Source organism: Belonocnema kinseyi, chromosome 4 (assembly GCF_010883055.1).
Source record: "Belonocnema kinseyi isolate 2016_QV_RU_SX_M_011 chromosome 4, B_treatae_v1, whole genome shotgun sequence".
Classification (NCBI taxonomy): domain Eukaryota; kingdom Metazoa; phylum Arthropoda; class Insecta; order Hymenoptera; family Cynipidae; genus Belonocnema; species Belonocnema kinseyi.
The window spans coordinates 91078817-91094343 of NC_046660.1; the positions used below are offsets into that span (position 1 = coordinate 91078817).

At 31.0% G+C, this 15527-nt stretch overlaps 1 protein-coding gene across 1 annotated transcript in view; it reads right to left on the reverse strand.

The window, feature by feature from the left end:
• LOC117171007 overlaps window positions 1-15527 on the reverse strand; it is a 254157-nt gene that overhangs the window by 217255 nt on the left and 21375 nt on the right. The window lies entirely within an intron of this gene.

A 15527-nucleotide genomic window follows, 5' to 3' on the forward strand; every position in this document is an offset into this window, starting at 1 on the left:
CCGGTACCAATGGAAATTTTTCTATGTATTTTAAACCGGGGCTCTGGTGGCTCAAAACCCACCTTAAACTGTAGTTCTACTCAAAAGAGGTCAATGTCCTCCCAGGGAAGGGGCTCCATGTCGAAGGAACTATTCCTTGGGAATCACTGAGCGACTTTGAGTCTTCAAGACATAAATTGAAGTCTGTCTCGGTCTCAAAACTGAGACATGCTCAAGTTAAACTTTTCGACCTCAGCATATCTTGATTGGGGGCAATTAAAGTGGAAACCAAGTCGAAGAATTTTTGCTTGGGCACGTTTATAGCAAATTCTATGGTACCGATACCGATTAGCACCTAACTTTAACTAGACATGCGCAGTACTCATTTCCACTGCTCTATTTGTGGAATTTATGAAAACCTTATTTATTTATGGAATTTTAGTATTTTTATGTAAAAAAAAATTCGGGCATCCTTTCCGCATGGCTAAAGCAAAAGCTACTGGACTGATTAACGTATAATTTTAACTGTGTAGGTGTGGGCTAATAATTTTCCAAAAAATAACAATTTTCCATAATTTCCATAATTTTATCAACATTTAGATTCTAAAAGAACCTTCAAGAAAAACATTTTTAAATACTCGTAAGCAGTTAATCTTACTTATATTTTCCTCTTACTTGTCAAACTTTGATTTCACGACTTCATTTAATTATACTCGGCCAGGCTTTTACATCTTAGATGTTTTTGAGTAGATACTTTTTTCTCATTAAAAGATACGCTCGATCAAATGCGAGATTGACAGTTAAAAACAAAAATAACCATTTGTTGTCTGAAATAATCAATATTCTTAGGAATATCTTATCGACGCTTTAATTGAAAAAAAATCGAATTTTAAGTAATGATAATCATTCTGTATTTATATAAAGAAATTAGTTCCTTCAAGAAAGTAAAAAAGAATTTTTTTAATTCCAGTAAATCTTAATGTAGCAATTTTATGAAGGTTTAGAATAGTTTTTATAAAATATACCCTGATGGAAATCTACTTTCAATTCAATGATAAATTGAAATAAAGTACATTATCGGGAAAACTGCAACTTTCTTTTAAAAATATTACCTGTAAAATTTGGTAAAAGTGTCCGAATTCTAGCAAAAATATTGTATTTTAAAGCAAAATTATTGTTAATGTCACCTTCTAGTTTAAATAAAATGATGCAAAAGAATCTACTAGAAACTAAAATTATTTTCTATACGAGGACTTTTACTAATTTTTATTAAAAAATTAATATTTCAATTGTTCTACTTTATTGTTATTTATTGTATGTCGTAGAAATACATAACCAAAAGGGTAGATATTGTGATGAATAAAAATCAAAAGAACATGGCAATGACCCATTATTATGAATCAAATATGTGCAGCTAATAATTTTCAAGTACGTTCATATCGAGACTGACCGCACCTGTTAAATATCGATTGCAATAATTACAACGCGAACTACACCCGCTTGGAAATAACATAGCTTGTACTTTTTATCGCGATGTTTAAAATTGAGGGTAAAAATCTGATCCTAAAAAAACATCTTATACGAGGTGTGTTCAGAAAATAATGGGAATATTCGTTTTTTGAAAAAAGTATTTATTTATTCGTCTACATTAATGTTGTCGCCTTCAAAATAGTCTCTATTAGATATTATGCATTTGTGCCAGCGCTTCTACCAATCCTTGCAACACTTCTCAAACTCGATCTTTTTGATAGCCTTTAGTTCTTTCAGCGATGCGCTTTTAATGTCATCTATGCTTGTAAAATGACGGCCTTTTAAGTATCTCTTTATTTTTGGAAATAGGAAAAAGTCACACGGATCCATGTTTGGCGAATATGGAGGCTGGGGCATCGTTACAATATTGCTTAACTTAAACGGCGTTGAACTTGTAGATAGTACTCCTAATTGACCGTTTGACCTCATGGCAAGAATTTATGATGCATTTCGTTCACTTTCTCCACGTTTTCATCAGTTGTTGATGCGCCGGGGCGTTCGTCATCTTCAACGTCTTCACGGCCATCTTCGAAACACTTATTCCGCTCGTAAATTCTTGTTTTATTCATAGCAGACTCACTATAGGCCTCTGTTAACATTTCACAAATTCTTTGATCCATTTCTTTTAACAAACGAAAATCTCCGAGCTCATAAAAACCCGTCTAATCTTAGCGGCTGCCACAGATAAAGTAAACAATAAATGCAGCTGAACATTTTATCATACTTCATGGGTATGTATACCAACATAAGAAAATTTTTCTTTGGCAATGTGACTCTCCAAACCCGCTAAATTTCAAAATTCCCGTTATTTTCTGAACACGCCTCCATATATTGAAATAAAAACTAAATTTTTTCATTTTTAAGCGCAAAAAATTGAATAATTAAACTTTTTACTTCAATTTAAAGTTGTTTCATTTTAACGCTTTAACATTATACCTTTTTCGTTGTTTGAATTTTTTTTATAAACAACCGTTTTAAAAAACAGAATTTAGAAATTTTATAGAAGAACACGAACTAACACACAGTGACTGTCGCGCTTGGTTTTAAAGTTGATCTGGAAAAAAATTAATATTTTTCAATCGAGCCACTCTTCCATCTCTGTTTGATTAATTCCGAAATTTTTAAAATTTTAAATGTTTGAATTTTAAGATGTACGTTGAGCAGTGTGAGCTGAAAAATTTAAACATTTCAATTTTGCAATCTTAAATAATCCAAAAATTCTCAAAAGGGTTCAAGTTTTGACTTTTTTATTTTTTAATCTTGAGCCCTACATTTGAAAATCACCCTTAACTTATTCTGTTTTTTAATCAAAATCTCAGTAATAATAATTATATCGACGAGTCCAAATGACAAAGTTTTTTCTCAGAACAAGTATGTTGGCAGTTTATAACTAAGGACATCTTAATTAAAAGGTTCTATAAAGTGGAGCGCTGGTGTTCCAAATACAATTATATCCGATTCTGAACTTTGACAGTTCAAAATACGAAACAGAACCTTTCAATTTCTGCTCTTCGAAATAGAACCTTCCAATACGCATAGTCAGAGATCCCTGTAACTTGGACAGGTTGAATATTGTTATCAATAAGAATATTTATATTTTCCTAAAAAAAAAATGTTTAAATTATTATATTTCTACGTAGTTCTTCCTTATATCTAAAGCTATAAAATCAAAATATGGATGACAAGCTTGTCAGTTGAGCAACCTCAAGTAATATATTCAAATCCAAGTATTGTTAATATATCTAGCAAGCCTGACATCGTGTAGTCTATAGATGAGCCCTGCAAACATCAATAGGTCTTTTTCAATGCTTTCATACATTCCCAAGTGTCACATCATTTTCAACATATGTGTGTGCAGTATAAGGTTTAACAAAAACTGAAGAATCCACTGAAAAATTAATATTATTCATCGGCTTGGAAATTCTTACAATATTTCAAGAATAGATTTCTTCTATGGAAACAACGCAGACAATTGTGTTCTTAATTAATCATGTACAAGCTTCGTTTTATAAACTACTCTAATTTACCCAATACGAAGTTTAAAAAAAAAGTTAATTTTCAAATCTATTTCAGTATGCAAATATGCAAAAGAGCATGCAATATATACAATAAAAATTACCTCGAAATTAAAATAAAACGAAATTCAATTGAGCTATTAATATTTTGCATTTTTTTATGGATGATTCTGAACCAATCTATTCAGATTATTATATTTTGCAAGTACTCAAACACAGTGAACCCCGGGAATACATTTTATCTTTAAATTAGATAAAAACGCTGCAGCACGATTATCTGGCAAAAGATCAAATTTTTATCTGACGAGAGATCAAATTTATCCGACGAACGATAAAATTTATCTGACGCAAACATTTATTTGACTATAATTACAATAATTTGTAATTAATAGCCCCAATCATTCAAAGATTTTGAATTGAAATTCTCCCGAATCGATAACAGTTTGAAATTCAAATATTAAAAATATCAGAATAATTTTCCTATTAAATCTTTTTAAATTGATAATTTTCATGTTTAAAGCGTTGATAGCTAATTTTTAATTTTAAAATTTTAGATTTTAAATAGCCTAAATACTCTAAATGGTTTGGTTTTAATCTGAAACGCACAAAATTGTTTTTTTTTTTATTATAATTCTTCGATTTCGTAGAATAAGAAATTCAAAGACTTGATAATTATACATAATTAAGACAGTTTCTAAAATTCAAGCCTTCAAAATGAGAAGATTTTAGAAGTAGGCATTCAAAATTTAATTATTTTCGTCCAAAAATGTTCCAAAATGTTCAACGTTTCAAACTCAACTTAAAAAAAAACAAGTTCGAATTAAATTTCAAACATTGGAATCATTTTACATCATATATAGTGGATTGTGCGAATGTCACTTAGGCGTAACCAAATAAAAGCGGAGCAGAACTCAATCGGGTTTGTTCCCCACCACCGCCAGCCCTAAGCCCGGCACAGTATCCGATTTTTCCTGTATTTCCTTTCATTTGTCGAATTTATTAATGAATTACCATTTTTATCCAATACAAATGATGAAAAGAAGTAATAATATTTGTTTTAATCAACATATCCTACAGCGAGTCACTTTTTATACGAGTATTAATATTATTCCTATCACCGTACACGGGTGCGAATTCGCAGCAGCAAAATTTTCAAGTTGCTAGCATTTTCTGTATTCGCTTTTCCCCGGTATATCTTCACTATGACAAATATGGGGGACCCTTTGAGCATCTGCTGCCATTGAGTACACGCCAGTTTTGACTTATCTGTGGAAGTAGTAAGTTGGTTCGTAGTGAGTTGGTGCGCATTCGCACCTGTGTACGGATTGTATGTGCAGAATCGTTGTCGACGCATGCATATAAAAGTCGTGGATTTTGGTGTGGTTCACTTACATTTTCATTAAAAGCAATTAAATTTAATCATTTTTACGATATTAGCAGACTCTATTACGTTTATTAAATTAAATTTAAGAGAAAACAGATTGTTGCATGCAATCACCATCATAAATAAATTGGATATTGATGACATTTTTGTACATTTTTGTAATGTATTTTCAATAATAATCAATAATAATGACCAATTATTATATATTTATTAATATTTCAGAATGAGTGCCTGAAACTATAATCTGCGAAGTGCGAAAGCAGTACAGCAGTAGCTTTCTCGAATTAGGATGCGTAGAATGTGCGATGATCATCGTGAAGCTATTTGTGTTGAATGCGAACGTTTTGCCAAAAATTAATTTTAAACAGTTTATTTGTGTGTATTTTTCAACTACTTCACAGATTTTTTATGATAAATAAAGTGTTTCATTGCATTTTATTATTATTTAACAAATTCACTCTGATTTGTCCACTCTAAAATCACGAAATTCCCTTTTCGAAAATATAGTAACTTCGGGAGTACGGAAAAAATACTTCGTATGATTCACTTAATTTTATATATTTTTTCTTCAAATGCAAGGTTTATACTAAGAAATCGCGTTGTTTTTGTTGAATTTTATTGAAATACAAAGAATACAGTATTTTAAAGAAAAAAATCACTTTAAAAAAACATAATTTGATTATAACAATTTTTTTAAAACATAACGTATATTTTCGTCAATCTCAATTTCAGCAGTGTATTCTACGGAAAATTTTACCCTTAAACCATGTACCAATCTATACGTTTCAAACATTTTTTTCATCTATAAATCAGCTGCTGAAATCGTAAAATCCCAATTCGCACCCGTGTACAGCTTACGAGTTCTGGCACGAGGTGTACGGTGAGAGGGTTATTCCTTATGGAATATTCCCTGTCACTAAAACCTGCACAGAATTTAAAAAAATAAATTCTTCTATATCAACAGAAGAACCGCAAAGCTTCTCTATAAAATTGTATTCGGTATCTTATTCTAAGCCTATATATGAGTAAGAAACTGCTTTCTGTATCTCATTCTATTTTATTTTGTTGAGACTAAAGTTTCCTTCTGACAATCAGTCGCTTTATTCGGAAAGTTCTTAAGGTAAAGTTCTAAAAAGTGAAGTTTGCTTACAAAGTTTTAGGAAAAAGATAGCTTCTGCTCGTTCTGGAATAGCAGGCATGAAAGCGTTTCAGATTCAGAGCTAAAAAATTGTTTTAAATTCACAAGTGTAGAGCAAGTGCAAAGCATGCTTCACAGTTCCATACAATTGTTGTCTGGTCATTTGAGCACTTTATAGAAAGCATAAAACATTTTATGACAGTGGTATTTTGTTTTATTCTCTTAAATGTTTTATACAATTTTTCACTATTGTTTAGAATATATTATTTCACAAAAATAAAACTGCAAATTATTTGATTGCACTCTTAGATTTTTATCAACTTTTTTTCTCATATTTCTTCTTTATACTATCGTCCAAACTAAAAAGATACATAACTGACATTTTTATCAAAAATGAGTTTTTGGTATCATTGCATTCGTAAGAGAAAGCTGCATCTAACTGCGTTAATAAAAATTATTACTCATTAATATTAATTGCAAACAACGATTGTTTATAAATGAGGAAGTCGAAAAAGTTGAAAAATACGACAGAAAAGGATACGCAAAGCACTATGTGTGTCCTAAAAGTTGTACAAGGCATGTAATACGTCATCAGCAAACACATGAAAAAGAACCGAATTTACAAACAAAAAGAATCGCTTGCCCTCATGTATGTTTCAGACTTGTGAATTAGCTCAGACTCTGATCGGAAATCCACGAGAAATAAGTCCCGGCTAATTCGGGTAAGTTCGGAACAGCCAATGAATACACAGTGTCCCGCGACTAGTATAACATCGCAAGTCCATTTTCTAATAGAAATTCTTTGAAAAATCAATTTTTTATCGCAAAATATGAAAAAGCACATTATTTTTATCTAAATAACGTTTCTTAATCATTCAAAATCTTATTCAATATTAGAGTTCTTTAGGCAAACAGTTTTTCCCGATTTTGTCAGTTCGAGGGAGATTAGATTAGTATAGTACTCCCCACGGAAGAGGCATGCTAAATAACTTTGAAATTAGAGCTTGAAATTACTTTTAGTTTTTTATCCGTAAATAAAAATTAGCTTTCTTACACAAGTATGAAATGTCGATCAGATGATATATCCAGTCAAGTTGAGGTTATGTTCAATATTTTTAATTCGAAATAAAAACAGGGGTAAGTAATCGGAGAAAGAATGATTTGTAATCTGAATTTAAAATTCTATCTATTTTAAGTTACTTAAACCAACTTGTTCAATTTTCCACCAAATAATGGTCTTGTTAACCACGTACTTGAATTTCTAAATGAATACTTGAATTTTATACTTACCAAGATGCATTTCCAACTAAATAGTCAAATTTTCATACAAAAAAGATTAAACTTAAAAAGAAAAAAGGAATTGCATTTTCAACCATGTAATTGAATTTTCTACAATAAAACTCATGTTTAACCAAACAGTTGCATATGGGTCATTCAACGGAGAATTTACCTCCTACATTTTTGCGTGAAATATTTTTCTTCGTTCTTTGTTGAAAAATATTTAATCAGTATTTTGTATTTTAATATGATATGCAAAATTGTTGAGAAATAAATTTTTGAAAATTATCTTTTTAAGAAAAGTGATCGTCTTAGCATTTTTAAAACGGAAAAAATATTTATCAAAAAATTTCAAACATTTTATTTAATATGCGGTTGATCCCGAACTTCGAAATGAAATTTACTAAAAAATTGTTCCATTGAATTTTCATAAATAAATTAGGCATTCTTATAAACAAATAGAAATTGCTAAGAAGGTACCTAATTTTTTCACTTTTTTGTGATTTAATATTCCTGACACATTCCAAAATATACTGTAATAATTTCAAAGTGGAGAAATGAATTTTTATTGAATGATGAATTTTTAGCTGAAGCTGTTGCAAGCTTAAATGCGTAATTTATTTATGAAAATTTAATGGAGAAATTTTTCAGTATATTTCTGTTCGAAGTTCGGGAGCAATCGCATATTAAATAAAATGTTTGAAATTTTTTGATAAATACTTTTTTAGTTATAAAAAAGCTAAGACGATCACTTTTCTTAAAACAATAATGTTCAAAACTTTATTTCTCCGAAATTTTGCATATCATATTGAAATTAAAAAATACGTAATAAATGTTTTTCAGCAAAGAATGAAAAAAAAGATTTCACGCAAAAAAAATGTAGGGGGAAAATCCCCCGTGGAATGACCCATATACAAACAAATAGTTGAAAGTTAAAGAAGAAGTGACGAATTTTCTACAAATTAGTGAAATTTGTATCCAAATTGTTTAGTTTTCAATCCTAAAAGTTAAATTTTCCAAGGAAAAGACTAATTCTCAACAAATAATGTAATAAGTGATATTTAAACAAAAAATTAATAAAGTAGGCCCTGTGCACTTACAAAAAACGGCTTATGCCGACAGAAACTGCAATGGTTTCTGTGCGGGGCTACGAAACCTAAAAATAACGAATTTTCAACGATTTTTCTAGCGAAAAATTAAATGTTCTACAAAATAAATAGAATTTTGACAACATAGTTTGATTTTTAACCAAAGAGTTGAAGTTTCAATTTTCCAATATAAATCCTTAACAAAGAATGTAATAGTTGATATTTCTATAAAAAAATATTAAATTTTTAATGAAGGTACGAATTTCAAACCCGAAAATATGAATTTTCTAACCAAAATGATAAATCTTTTACTAAGAAATATCAATTTTTAACAAAAAATAAAAAAGTTGAATTTTCACTTAAAACCTAGTATATGGCAGTGGGGGTACAGGGCAGAAGTGAAACTTTGATGGATTAATTTTGAAATTTTTTGTGAGGAATCATTACGAGGGGTTACTCACTAAGAAATCTTAGATTGCTGAGCGATAAATCCTAAACAAATTCTCAGTAGAATTCTTGGAAATCTCTCAGCAATCTAGCATTCGTGAGAAACTTTGGAAATCTTTGGTTAAGTGTGGGTAAGTTATGATTGCGAGCAGAGTCAATAATCTCGGAACTCCCAGTAATTTCAAGGAAATCTTGGAAGTCTTTAATAAGACTTAAATACATATTACCGCATTCACAGTTTTAAGATTTCTAGATTTCGTAGTGATGGCCCCCTCGAAACATTATGAGTTTTGAGAAGATCGCATGGCATGAAAGTACTAAGAGAGAGAGAGAGAAATAGAGAGAGCAACATGCTTTGCTTACCCTGTCGGGTCGGTCGATCGGTAGATCGTTTTGTTTCAATTCACTCTCGTCCCAGAAGAAGTTTCACTTCAAAAATTAATTTTAAACTTAAAAATATATATTTGCATAAAATAGTTCAATTTTAAAGTAAAGAGATGAACCTTTAACCAGAAAACTACATTTTTAACAAAGTATTTCCACTTTTTAAACACTGGTTATTTATTCCATCCTCTCAAATCTTTTATATAATATTACACTATTAACAGAATATTAATAATTAATAGTATTAATTAATAAACAGTAGTTCGTGCTTGGTAATATATTTATCTCGCGTTTCGCACTTGATAATGTATTTATATCGAGCTGCGACATAGTCTTTGTACTTACCCCACATTTGTCACAGATATTTTAAAATTCAAGGTCAAAGCATCGACAATTGTAATTTAGTGATTGTGAATTCTCTTTTTCTAAAGATTCTTCAGTTGTAGCGAACACATTCTCATCGTGTATTTCGTGCTTCGCACTTGATTTTGTCCAAAATGTGAACTTTTCTACATTATGTTCCACACCATTACATCAAACTTATATTAAATTTATTTCTGTACCTCGGTCTGTTACTGCTTCATTCAGATATTGCAAAATAAATTTAAAAAATTTACTTATCATGATTACTTTAATATTTCTTCCTTATTTTGCTATCCTTCAGCTATCCCGAAAAATGTATCTTTTCTATAAATTTATATCATTGCAATTCATAATACGCACTGGTATTGAAACAAATGTATTTTCATTGTCTTGTTTTTATAATTTAAAAAAAGGACACCTTATAACAAAATACTTTAGTTATGAAATATTTGTATTCCAACTCGGGTCTTTTTTCCACAAATTTAATTTGTGTATGTTCAATTTAATTTCTTGCGATTTAATAAAAAAATACGAATCCTGGCGTAAAGTGGTTCTATGAACATTTGTAGATGTAATTCAGACGAAAAAATTTGTTAAAAAAATGTTATGGTACATAGCTTGTGTCGCTTTTTCTTAAAGTTAAGGGGCTAGTACACAAATAATTTTTCAAAAAATCCAAACATTTTTTTTCTCATTTTTGGTCACTATATACATTTAAAAATAGGATAGAAACCAACATTTGTTACAAAGCGCGCTGAAAGTGTCTGAAAACCGAAATATGCCGCGAGCCCCCCCCCCCCCCAAGCGCTCGTAACGCGCGATATGCATGAACCAACTTTTAATTTAAGGTCGGGCTCCGTGAACTCGATCTGGCGCCACGAGATCAAAAAAACGTGTCCTGAAAAACGAATTGAACAATTCTTTAGTACTTATCCGGTAGTATTAGTGCGGGTTTTTTAGTCATTTGGATCCGTTTTCAGCGACCCTGAAAACCCTCGAGTAGCAAACATCAAGCAAATCGGATCAATTTTCATATATTTCGCCCGCCATATTGAATCCGCCAGTTTGAATTTTTCAATTCTGAGGTTCGATTCGTTTTCAGCGACCCTGAAAACCCCCGAGTAGCAAACATCAGGCAAATCGGATCAATTTTCATATATTTCGTCCGCCATATTAAATCCGCCATTTTGAATTTTTCAATTCTGAGGTTCGATTCGTTTTCAGCGACCCTGAAAACCACCGAGTAGCAAACATGTAGCATATCGGATCAATTTTCATATATTTCGTCCGCCATATTGCATCCGCCATTTTGAATTTTGCAATTTTGACGTCGGGCTCGTTTTCAGCGTCCCCGAAAACCCAAGATTAGCGAGTTTCACTGTTCTAGTCCCCATAAACTGCCCAGAACTGCATTTATTCTGTGTATCATATATAATACGCTGTGCTTCGAAGGGTTAAATTTTGAACGCGTTTTTCTCGAAACAGTGTTTTTTAAGCTGGCGGCCACGATTCCGGCCGATTGCAAAAAACGGTCAAAAACACAAAAACTTCTACGACTAATTCATTTTTTAATATTTTTTAATAATCGAGGTTTATTCGATACCCACGCATGTGATTTTTAAGAATCTTTTTGGATTTTGTGTTTCGGATAAGCCAAAGTGGAGTTATCGTGGCGGCCGAATGAAAATCGATTTTTTCGGGCTGGCGTATCTCCGCGAGAAGCAATAAAAAAAGATTTAAAAAATTTTTTTACATTTAAAAATATGTACTATAATATGCTGAGAAACCCACTTTTATGTAATAAAGTCTACTACAAAAAAATAATTGTTGAAAAAGGGTCTTTATTTGTGTACTAGCCCCTTAATTGTTTTAAATTTGATGTAGTTTTATGAAAAAAGTTTATAACAAATTTGTCGATAAATTTTGGGTGAAAAGCTTGTATTTTTTCATTTTTGTTGCCTCTTGTGTGGTGTTTCAAAATTTTTTTATTATTTTATTTTTAATGCTATTTTTAACGATTAAAACAAAAACTACGCTTCCTATAAAAAAATGATCGATGAAAAATTTGTAGCTATTTTTGAGTGAGCAACTTTTATCTATTAGAAGTTTTTTATTTTTTATTTCATTTTTTACGTTTACACAATAAACTACGCATGCCATAAAAAAATGATTAATTACAAATTTATAGATGTTTTTCTGGATGTACAACTTTTTTCGATTAATTTTTTCGTACATTGCGCCGTTTTTCCAAAAATTAATTTTTTTTATTGTTCATAATATTTTTTACGTTTGAAACGCAAACTACGCAACCTACAAAAAACGATTAGGCACAAATTTGTAGCTCTTTTTTCAGTGAACAAATTTTGTCCAATTATTTTTGTCGTAGTTTGTGTTGTGTGTCTGAAAATTTAATTTTTTAAAGTGATGTTTACGAATAAACCAAAAAATAGATTAGAAAAGCAACGTTTTTCCCCTTTTGGATTTTTTCATATCGTGTATTGTTTGACTTGAAATGTTAATTTTCATTTATTTTTTCAAGTTTTGTAAATGTTATTACGCTGGCAGTTTTTTTTTATCGGAAAAAAGTCATTAGTTAATATTTTTCGTCTTTTTGATAAGAATGTTAGAATGATTTTTTATCAAGTAGTTTGACTTATAAACAAGTAGTAGTTTTTCATTTCCCCCCTACCATTGATATTCAAAGACTAGGAATCTTAACATTGTAGTTCTTAACTTTAGACTTTAACTAACTCTAATAACATTGTTGACTTAACATTGTTAACAATCTTGTAACATTTTCAATATGGAATTTTTTATAAACGGAATAAAACAATTTCAATTTTTTAAATTTATTATCCTTCATTTATTTAAATTTCCTCTTGTAGAAATGCACTGACTAATGAAATGAGTCAAAAAAATATTTATTTAGGGTTTCCATAATTAATTCTTTTAATAAGTAAAAATTAAATCTCTTTGAGTCATCAAAGCTCAACATTAGTGCCTCTGCATTACATGCTTTCAATGGCATAAGCGCTTTTTGGCAATGGAAAGGCAATGAGATACATGGAGGAAATATATAGATATACATATACATTTATTTAGAAATTTGTATACATATATAACCTGTCATATGTACTCATTTAACCATATTGTTGGAACTGCGATGTGCACATTCGCGTAAATAGTAGGAGAACTAACACAGTTGTACAATGTTGTACTACTTTATATGTTTTATCGCTGCAAAAACACTAACGTGGAGTTTACAGCAGAGCATGAGGTAATCCTCCCCCTACCGCCTTACTCTATCTATTTCTGTTATCACTCACGCTCTTCCAAGATTATTTTTATGACAGTGACAGCTACATTTTATTACTTCTGTGATTTTACTTCAGGATTTCAAAAAATTTTCGTTCAATCAAAAAAAAAGATGAATTAAATTTTTTTTTATTTTCCTCAAACATGAATGCGTTTTGGATTTCTCTTCTGAAGCTGAGGATATTTGAAGGCGAATAATAAAGGATCAAATTTTTCAAGTGACATTAATATAGGTGCTATTGCATTTTCAACAAAATAGTGAAATTCTCAACCAACGAATACGAATTTTCAACTAAAAACATGAATTTTCTATAAAAGAATTGAATTCTCTAGTTAAACAGTCGAATTAAAAAAAAAACATTTTACTTTCACGCTTGAAAATACGAATTTGTAACAAAAACGTAAATTTTAAACGAAAAAGATTAATTCTCAAGCAAATATTTGAATTTTCATCAACAAAATTAATTTTCAATCAAAAAGTTACTATTACACACAAATAGTTAATAATTCAAGCTAAAGATATGAATTTGTAAGGAAATAGTTCAATCTTCAACCAACGCAGGTGATTTTTCAACCAAATAATCAAATCTTAAAAGAAAGCAGATTAAATTTCAACCAAAATTATTTGCATTTTCAAGCAAACAGCTCAATTTTCAAGAAAGATTTGCAAAAATGCATTAAATATTTTTAATTTCTTGCAAAGTTCCAAACATTTGAAATCTTTAAGAAACTTTTTAAATTTTGTCAAGAATCTTAGGAAAATAATATTCGTATAACATTGAAAAAAAACTGATAATACTTATTTCATTATTCTCGGATCTCAGAATCTAACTTTAGCTCAAAGTTAGGTGAAATAGATAATAAGTAGGCTTGTTAATAATTCTTGCGTTTCCATTTTGTATCTGGAACTTCCAAATATGGTGGGTTAGTTTATTGAGAAATTTTACAATATTGCCTTCCTATTTTAATAAAACTGAACATTTTACACAATAACGTTCTTTTATTCAACTTCCCTGCTTGCCACAATAAAATGAAGAGTGAGAAAAATGAAGAGACAACTAAAACGACCTCACTCTCTTTTCCTAATTTTTTTCGCCTTCTTTAAACTATGGTTAACCAACATGTTTTACAGTCTATTTAGACCTGCTCATCAGGAAATTTTAACAATAAACTACTAGTAAATATTTGTCTCATGTGCCTAATAATAATTAGAACTCTGTACATGAAATTGAAAATATGCGTTCAGATATTTTTTGGTATATGTGTTCATCTTTAATATATTTCGAATCTTTTATACATGTTTTCAATAACTTAAGTAACAATACCCAGAAAGACTGCGATAATAATAATTATTTGTATAAAAATGTAATACAAAATTCCCAGCCTTTTCCCTGTGCTCGAAATTCCAGAATTATTCCCGCGTTTTCCGCTTAATAGTCACCTTGCATTTGATAACAAACACATGTCAAAGAGTGAGATATAATTTTATTTATTCACTAAAACAGTTCTATATCATTCCTAACTTGGTAGCCCGACACACAATCTAATATACGAATATTGCTTAACTTGCTTAGCCACAAGTGGGATGCTCTTACAGTAACTAACAACTATTGAAACCTACTTCTCAGGGAAACTTCCCCAAACGGTGCCACTTTCAGTTTCTCGCTTGGCATTTAAAGCTAAATATCTATAGGATGTTCCGAAATTTCAAGCAGGTATCAACAAAGCTGCTTTCTGGTTTCTTTACCTCCTTTTATAAAACGAGCATAAGCCTCTATTTTCACTTATTTTGATCAAACAAATTCTATCATAAAAGCAACTCGAAATTAAAATGCCTTTACTCAGATTAAAGGTCATTAAAATTGAATTAGGAGACGCAGATAGCAGGTACAGCAAACTCTCACTTTCAGTCACCCCGTTCTCAGCCTTCCTACAACTGCTGGTTCACACAGTTTCTCAGGGGAGCAGGGCGAGAACGGTCGCGACATTTTATATTTAGATATATATTCCAATTGAAAACGAGCCAGGCTGCCCTCAATGTTTATGTTTCGATCCCCCCGGAATCAGTGCAAGGCTATTTGAAGGCAACCCCTGACACTAGACTGAAAGCGAGAATTTGGTGTATATCATCAATTCAGAGTGGATGCTCGTCTGCTCGTATAATCTAAGTTTATTCTGAATGTTCAGTTTCATCTCCATTTCGAATGCGAATAAATAAAAAACGAAAAGGTTACATATATATATATATATAATGGTAGCTCTGCTACCATTCGGTTCGGTTTTGATTTCTCTAGAATCAAACCGAAGGGCCCATGACAAAGCCACCAAACGCGTCCTTGGGTTGCGGATAGAGGGTCCCTGTACCAAGGGTTTCTACTGAATATAGTTACAAAAATAAATTTACAGTGGCGGACAATTGTCCAGGAGTAGTCCCGAAGGAATTAACTCTCAAGCGGAGGTGTGAAAACCGTGTCGAAAGCTGAATGGCACCTGGGTGAGGTGTCTAGAACGGTGACTCCGGGATACCGGGCGACGTCTCAGAGTACGCAGCCTTATCCTTGCATGCGGTGCTCTACAAGGATGGACGAAACCTTTTCGATGGACGA